Source organism: Nelumbo lutea, chromosome 1 (genome assembly GCF_056320005.1).
Source record: "Nelumbo lutea isolate HS-2025 chromosome 1, American lotus-T2T, whole genome shotgun sequence".
NCBI classification, from domain to species: Eukaryota; Viridiplantae; Streptophyta; class Magnoliopsida; order Proteales; family Nelumbonaceae; genus Nelumbo; species Nelumbo lutea.
Window position 1 is genome coordinate 140,637,547 of NC_142684.1, and position 9,742 is coordinate 140,647,288.

Below are 9,742 nucleotides of genomic sequence, written 5' to 3' on the forward strand. Positions count from 1 at the left end.
TTAGACTTACCCTAGGTCCTAAACTACTCAATCTTTGAGACCCTAGAGATTAATCCACATCATTATGAAACCTGCCACCACGTTCTCCCCTGATCTCGAGGAACCACCCACCTCCCATCACTGGTGTTTGATACTACCTTGTCTAGCACTGTCTCCTTGCATCTTCCTCTCTCCTTAGGTTCTCTCTTTAGCTGCTAACCAATTTTCTTGATTTTGTAAAATAGCACAAAGGATTTGTACACATGAACCCTAAAAAATAATGGATATGAATTTTTTATATTTCACATTAATATTTTATTGGGGAAAAGTAGTAGGGGAAATTCCTACCCCTTCCCCTCATTAGTATTATATATGTTTGTGTTCAAAATGTTTATGCTTTTCTAATATTTCTATGAAAGATTTTTGTTTAAGCCTGTATGGTGGAGCATGTGGTGCATTTGCATCAATTGGTTGTGGTTAATTTTCTTGACTTCTACAACATTGATCATTGTCTAAAAATAGATGTGGTAGTGATTAATAATGCTTTTAAAGAGGTGTAGGGGTGGAAGGAGTATAACTGGAAGCACATATCCATGCAAGGCACCAAAAACCCTACGATGCATGGACACCTCATGCAAGTTCAGATTTTATCATCACAAATCCATCTTCACATTATCCTCGCAACATCAATAGTCATGTATTGGGAATATCTCAATATTTTTTATTCATGTGGAGATATTCCTAATGCATGGCTGCAATGGCTATGAGGACAAATTTTGTGAGGATGAAATCCAAATTCACCTCATGCATGCCTTGTGCATAAAGAAAGAAATAATGGAAAAAATGAAGACTATGCCACTGAAGCAAAGTGAGGAACCATGGTGCTAGTTGAAAGAGGGTGGTCTTGTTAAAGTTAAGCAAGCTTGTTGAAGCAAAGTAGGACCCTTTCACAAAAATCCAAATTGGGTTGCATAAAAAATGTATTAGGGGGAGGGGGTTGGGGCCTCCTACACAACTCATGAAGGATTCAAATTCTATGAGCAACTTTATTGAAGTTGTGGAGAACGAAAACAAAATTGCACAAAGAATGTCAACATAGGCTATAAAAAGTCACCCTATGAGTTTCTAACTCTTCATGACTTAGGAAGGATTCTAATTTGTGAATTTGAACAATGGAACTTAAAATAATATCAAAAGTGGTGATAAACAATAGTCTACCAATAAGGTTCAAAGTATCAATACATATCATACCAAATCAGTTTTCATGGTTGCTGAAATGTCAAATACTGAGATTTAGGTCTTTTCATAGACTATGTTTGAATTATTAAAGTTAAAAAAATTAAAAAAATAAAAAAACAAAATTTGGATGATTGAAAACCTTGGAGTATCGATATTTTTAACCATGTGCATCGAGAAAAAAATGGATAGATTAGGGTTATTTTTGTGTTTATTCATCTTATATCACTTGACTTGATTAGCCAATCCAATAACGTCCACTTTGGATCGGCATCAATTCTACAATCAGTACCAATTCCAAACCTATCTAGTTTCATCTCTCTTGCATGACACTGGAAAAGCGATGCTCCATAGTTTCTATACATCACCACACTGGGCACATCTCATCGAGCTTCTAAGAGTATTTGGCATGGGTAGCCAAACATCTCCGTGTATGATTCAGTATCTTGACCATTAATTGTGAGAGTTAATTTGTTATTGAAGTTGATCGTTACTATTAGACATGGACTAATATAGATCCCCATAGGCTGAGGTTTAGGAATTTGGATGGGTGGACTTTTGCTGCCTTTGATCCTTTTCTCCCGATGAGTGCAATTAGGTAGTGATTTGCTTAGTCATCATAATTTATATGTTACAGATATTCTCTGGTATGGGGTGAGTGAACACATGGTTTGGTGCAATGCTGATAATTTGCCGCATGTGCCACTTCCAAGAATCAGGATTTTCTATTGATGGGTTCTTACTAGCGGTGGCAATTGGGCGGGTTGGGTTGGGTTTGGTTTGGGTTGAGCTTCAACCCAATCCATCTAATTCGCGAAATTATTAATGACCCAGTTATATAAAATTAAATGGGTTGGGTTCAACCTGAACCCGCTTTAACCCAATCCAATCCGCCCAAACCCATTAATCTTATATTTATGGATTAACTCTCTCTTAACAAATAAGTTGGTCATAGCTTAGTGGTAATTGTAGTTACTATTTACATAAGTGGTGAAGGTTCAAATCACATTACATGCATGTTATTTTTACACAAGCAACAAAGCTATTTCACTATGTTCGGATTCCGGGTTTGACTGAACCACTTAAGTTCAAACTAGTAAGACCAACTTGAACTATCTTATTGGATTACCTTCGAGCTAATCACATAAAGGGTGGTTGAACCGTTTAGATCTAGATCAGTTTGGTCGGACCAGACCAGACTGGTTCAGTCAATGGTGGATTGAATTGGACTGGACCATATCAGGTTTGTGCACAGGTTTGGGACCTAATCGACTTACCCAAAGCGAGTCAACGTAAGTAAATCGGGTCGGTCTAGATTCAGGTCGATTTGTGTGGATATCGGTCAGACGGACAGTCCAAACCAGGTAAAGCACACGAACACCAAATCATCTCGCCCAAATCCGTTTCAGATTTGGGTCGACCCATATCAACTTGTACCAGGTCGGGCCGGGTTGTGTGAATACCAGTTGGATTGGATGACCCAAACCGGGTAGAGCAAGCAGTATCGAACCATCCCACCCGGGTTTTATTTCGGATTCAGGTCAACCCGGATCGTTATATGCTCGGGTCAGACTGCGTTGAACTGGTCCGGACTCGGGTCAATTTGATTTGGATTTATGTTGGGTGAAGTGTGTTGATTCAAGACAAAACTAAATTTAGTTAATAATTAATAGAAAATTAATGCATTAATTATAAATTATTTAATTCAAATGAAGAAAGTTAAAAAAAAGGCTAAGAAGTTAATACTTATGTCTGTAATGGTTAACCCAATGGTTATCCACAACCCAACCCATTTAAATGGGTGGGTTAATCACACAACCCACCAAGTAAATGGGTAGGTTGGGTGGGTTAGATAGTGGGTGGGTTGGGAGAAAAATTGCCACCCCTATTTCTTACTAAAACATCGGGTATGCCAAGATCAGGTAGGGATATACTACCAATAAAATAGTCGCAACACTGTTTCAACAAGCCCTCGCACATTAGGAATAGCTCACTTGTCAGTCATAAGGAGATGTTCCCAATGTTCGACCACCATGGATAATTAGGACGATGTAGTGAGTGTTTATTGGTAGATCTGAACTCACCAAGTTCAAATAATTGTAGTTGTTGTTTTAACCCTTTATTTGGGTTAATGGGGCTACACAACAAGGAGTGGCCTATCCCCCATCCCCCATCGACCATACCCATATCCCCTCAACCTTGGTAGGAGTATCCTATGTCATGGCTACAACAAACCAAAAACCCTACCAGCTAGAATTTGGATTTGCTCCTCATAGACGACTCCTCACATCGACCTTACAACATGTCCCAACAATACATTGGGAACATCTTCTCTACTTGTATGTTATTGTACATGGGGAGATGTTTCCAATACATGGTGGTATGTGGCTGTGAGGTTAATGTGAGGAGTGCTCTGTGAGGAACAAATCCCAATTCTACCAACTAAGCCATCATTTATATCTATATATTAAAATGCAACGTGCCAAGCTTGCACTTTTTGCTTTGTGGTTTATTCTAAAAAGTCACTTATCTTTTTTTTCTGTTTTTTTTTTTGAATTTTTTGAATTTTAAAATTGAACAAAATATCTAAGTCACCAATCACCTTTAAGAACTATTTTAATAATCTATACTCATTAATTATGCCATTAACTCTCTCCCTCAATAACGCATACCACTAATTTCTTCCATCTCCACCACTCCATTAAATTGCATAAAAATCATTATCTATATCTATATATTAAAATGCAACGTACCAAGTTGGCAGTTTCCTGCTCTGGTTTATTCTCAAAGCCACCTATCTCTTCTTTGGTTTCTTCTCAAAGGCACCTATCTTTTTCTAGTTTTTTGAATTTTCTAATTTTAAAATTGAACAAAATAGCTCAAGTGACCAATCACCTTTACGAGTTCTAATACTCATTAAAACACCATTCTCTCTCTCTCTCTCTCTCTCTCTCTCTCTCTCTCTCTCTTTCTCTCTCTCTCCCTCCCTCTCCTCTTTCCCATTAACTCTTTTAGTAATCTCTCCTCATTAATTATGTCATTAACTCTCTCCTTCAATAACTCATGCCACTAGTTCTCTCTCATCTCCATTACTCCATTAAATTGCATAAAACTTGTTAATTTTATCTATCTATCTATCTACCTACCTACCTATATATATCCAGTTCAATTTAACTATATATATAATGGATATATTTGCATTAAACTTTAATTATGAGTAAATATTAATTATATTGAAATTGATATATTCAAGGATATATTATTTTGCTAAATAATCTACTTCATTTAAAATTATAATCCATTTATATTCCATTTGAAAATACTAAAAATTAATTATCCATAATAAAATTAATTTAATTAATAAAAGGAATAAGATAAATTAAAAACAAATATCATTTTAAAATTAATATAAAGCTAATACAAACTTATTAACAATTATTAGTTTTATAATTAAATTTTATTAATTTAAAACCAACTTAAGTTCCACTAAAAAATAAAAATTTGTATAGTTAATTAAATTTCATAAGGAATTTAAATTTAATAAAAACTTAATATACTTAAATAAATTCAATTTTTACTAATTTAAAACATTAATAAAAAATATTAGTTTTAAAGATAAGGAAAATTATAAAAACCTCCTTGGGTTTTCTAACAACTTTAAGAAACTCCCTACTGTTTTGACCTTACCAAAAACCTCCCCTATTGTTTTGCGAAAAGGTGCAACTACCTTCTTTTAGTCAGCATTTCAAATAAATGATGTTGTAATGCATTAATTGTACTTCATTTTAGTCTTTTTACATTTGTCCAAAAAGAGTAAGGAGAATTATTCTTTGAAAGTTGTCTAGCAAAATAGATTAGTGGAGGGTAAAGTTGAAACTTTAGGTTATGTATGGTAGTGCATTAACAGTGATGAGGGTATTTTGGTAACTTTAATGTCTTTGTTACCGAAGAGCCAAGGGAAAGGAGGTATTTGCACTTTTTTTCTCAAAAATATAGGGGAAGCCTTTGTTAGGGTCAAAACATTAAAGTGGTTTGTATAATTATTATAAGAGGATTTTTTTTTTATAATTTTACCTGAAAGTAATATAAAAATAATAATGAACCAATAAAAGTTAATAAAAAATATTTTCCAAAGAATTAATAAAAATTAGCATTAAGATACTTAAAAAGATTATACAAATTTATCATGAGAATAGGAAACTGACTACTCTCACTAAAGCGCAACCTAGATTATGATCGGATAAACTAGACATAACCCCAAAAAATAATACTTGAATGGAACTTAGATGAACACCATTTAATTGAAAATGTCATAAAGCTCCATCTTCAATTTTACCAATAAACAAAATCCGTGCATAACACGGGTCCTAACTAATAAATTAGTATAATTGCAAGATTGTTGATAATCTCATTTAAGCATTATTAGGAGAACATTTTATCCTTGAGAGACTGTTGACCTGCTGCTTGAAGCAATGGGGCAGGTGGTAAGTCATGAAGCCCCCAACATGTTAGACGGGTCTTATGTCCCCGGACCCAAGCTTTAGGAGTGGTGATGCACGACTGAGGAAAATCAGTCTATTTTGATTTTTGAGCTATAGCTTCTACTCTTTTCTGTAGGTAATCACCAAATTAAAAAATTTGGATTCCGTATCCCTCTTTACAGCAAAATAATATATGCTTTAGATGATGAATTGATGATCTACCTTCTACTTGTCCAGAAAGAAGGGTAAGGGGAAGGGGGGGGACAAAGCCCAATGGGCCAATGGCCAAGGCCCACGCTCTCCCTAGTACCATGGTTTGCGTTTTGGCTGTTATGGGTATTCTCATATTCTATGTTGGTGCTGATTGAACGGGGCTGACCTTCCCTTCCAAGGGTCCCATTTAAACACTGTGGGCCGTTTTATGTTTGGCGCAGTCAAATCTGTCTCTCTCCCCTTTCCCCTGATAAATGGTTGTGTTTGTCGGTGTGTCTTTTGGGATGGTCTTCCAAGGAACTAATGTATTTGAACTTTGAATATCTCTCTTAATAAACCTCAATTGCACTTATCATGCAGCACTCACTAGTCACTACTAGTATTATATTGCCCGTTTGGGAGGAATTGTTAATGGTTCTTCTGCTTTGAAGCGTGAGAGAGGGTTGAGCTAAAAGCCTAAACATTTATTTATGCTGGTTCAGCTGTTTTGAAGCATTTCTGATAATATAAACTATGTAAAAAGAAAAAGATTAAAAATATAACCTCAAGAAAATTAAAAAAAAAAAACATAATTTAAGGCTGTCCTGTCCTGTCCTTGTAGGGTTCACTTTGAAAAACCAGAAGCCACTGGTCCCAGTCCCAGATCAGCACGAAGCCACTCAAACAAGCTAAAAGTAGATAACAACCCTTCAAAAGACAGGCAGCCGATTTAGTTTCTATGGATTTTTTTTTCTTCTTTCCAATAAATATATAGCCAACCCATGGGCTCTAGCGTAGAGTCCACCTCATCTCACCCTGATATACGGCTGCAATGGCTGTGGGATTGGATCCGGACTTTTCCAATTCCCAAACGTTTGGATAGGGAAGGGAAATCTGATCCGTACCAACACCTGCTCACGCGAAACTAACAGCCGTGCATTAGGAACATCTCTGATGTCAAATGTCAATGCACGGCTGTAGCGTCGTGTGGGTAAGGAGTGAGGAGAACATCCGGATTCCGAAGTGGGAGAGGGTGACAACACACAGCTTTCCCCTTACAAAAGTCAGAAGACCCAAAATCAATCCGGCAACCGGTCTCCAGTCTACCTATAACCTACTTGGGTTTCAAACCGGCAACCGTACGATTACTCAGATGTGTGCTTGTGGATTCGTAACATTATGATTGCACTTTTCCCAACTCAATTACCGATGCAGCAACCTTTGTCGTTTGTTCCCCTCTCCATCTCCTCGTCTCTAATCTATACTGATACTGTAGCCCTATTACTATCATATATATTCATATTAAATGTGGAGTGGGCCTCGAAAGTAAGGACGACGACACTCGGCCCACCTGTATCAATGAACCAAAAAAGGAGCTGTTACAAAAAGAAAGCATTGAGATTGATGAAGCTTTTTGGTGGAATAATTTTGCATGATTGGCTTGTTTTGTTCGTCTTTTTAAGTTTTAACTCTGAACTACTCTCATTCTTTATTTTTATTAGTCAATTAGGCTCATAAACCATTACAATTGTAAATTTGTAAAAGAGTATGGAGACATGCACCGGTGTTGCTGTCGTGGTTTATTTTATTTTATGCTTCGTTAAATCCTTTTGGATGTTACCTCTTCGTCCATTACCATAACGTTCTTTTAAAGAAGATCAATAATAATACAGAGAATAGGGTTAAAACCGTAATTCCACCTACATTTGCTTTGGATGTCTATTGTCTAATCTCCTCCTGTTGTTGGCTGGCTATTTTCTTCTTCAAATCAAGTCAAATCATATGCCCCATCTCGGTCGCTGCCTCGCTGCCTCTCGATCTCTTTCTTCTTTCTTTCTTTTTGTTTTTCAAAAAGTTTTTCGCTGTCACGCACCAACGATTAAATATATAGAAAATTTCTTCAATTATTAATTTTATCTTTAATATTTTTTAACTTTTGGTAATTGTCAAAAACCTTTCTTATTTTTTAAGTTTTGTTCACTTTATATGTGATATGATCTGATTGATATATTTTTAAAAACCACTAAAATATTCATTCACATTCTTTTTCATTTTCCTTTCATCCAAGTCCCCTATCTGTTACCACACAACCAATGTATTTGCACTATCGTAGTCATGGTATGTTGTTACAGCTACTAGGATCCTAATGCATTTAAGCATGGTCACCGGCAAAAATGTTTCCTCATAATTAATATCATCTTTTTTATTATACATTTTGCCACCAGACGAGTCTTGTAGGTCTCAACCTTACCATCGGGACCCTTCTTCTTCTTATATATCCATTTGCAACCAATTGCTTTTACCCCAGGGGCGAATCTACTAGAGTCCAGACTCCATTGGTCTCCATTAAGTTTATCTCAGCTCTCATGGCATCTACCTACTTCAAGAAATCTACATCCAACATAGCTTCCGTATAAGTCACGGGATCCTCCTCACAAGTCATAGCTTCCACCAAATAACTATCCTGATCATAGCCAAAACGGACTGGAGGCCTGGATACTCGGGTAGATCTTCTAGGATGGCCATTACCTGGAACTTATGGGACATCTCCCACTGACCCTGAGCTTTCATCATCAAGAACAACTTCCCGACAATGATTGTTCAAGATGTAATCATCTTCCAAGAAATGGACATTTCGACTACAGAACACCTTCTGTTCTCATGTATCATAGAATAGGTAACCCACAAAGCCTTTGGGGTAGCCTACGAATAGGCAATGGCTGGTCTTGGATTCCAATTTGTCTGCACTCGTTCTTTTAACGTGTGCTGGACAACCCCAAATCTTCAAGTGTTTGACACTTGGTTTCTTTTCGGTCCAAAGTTCATATGAAGTATCCGGAACCGATTTGGTTGGAACCCGATTCAGCACGTATATTGCAGTTTTTAATGCGTAACCCCAAAATGATGTGTGGAACTTAGAGTGCACGAGAAGTGACCAGACCATATCCAATAAGGTCTTATTCCTTCTCTCTAAAACACCGTTTATCTATGGTGTAGCAGGAGGAGCCAACTGTGATACTATCCCGTTAACCTTCAAGTAGTCCATGAATTTGTCAAAGAGATACTCGCCACCCCGATCTGATCGAAGGGTCTTAATTTTTCTCCCTAACTGTTTCTCAATCTCTTGTTTGAACTCTTTGAACTTTTCAAATGATTCAGACTTGTGTCTCATTAGGTACACGTAACTGTACCGAGAATAATCATCGGTGAATGTAATGAAATACACATGTTGGTTACGAGTCCTAATACTCAGGGGGCCACATACATCAGTATGTATAAAGTCAAGTGTGCTTGTACATCTTTCAGGCATACCGTTAAATGGTCATTTCGTCATCTTACCCTGAAGGCAAAGTTCACAAGTGGGAAGATCTTCTATAGTTAAAAAATTCAAAGGACCATTCTTTACCAACCTTGTGATACGATCAATACTGATATGGCCAAGTCGATAATGCCACAGGCACGTGAGATTAACTGTATCACGGATTCTTTTCTTGGGGATATCAATCGTTGTAGTTTCGGCTATGTTATTTCCAGAGAATGATGGAGAACATAGAGACCATTCTCAAGTTCTCCGTATACGATGAATTTTGTTATTTCTTTTAATAGTAATCGTTTTACCAAAAAGAATAGAATATCCATCCGCACACAATTTTGAAACAGAAATCAAATTTATTCTCAAATTTTGTACATAAAGACAATCTTTCAGTACAATTATTCATTCTTTGAAAATTAACTCTACGGTTTCTATAGTCGTAACTGCAACACTTGCAAAAGTTCCCAAGTAAAGAGTTACTTCTCCGTCACTTAGTCTTCTACTTATCCTGAACCCCTACAGTGAGTTACACGCATGAGTT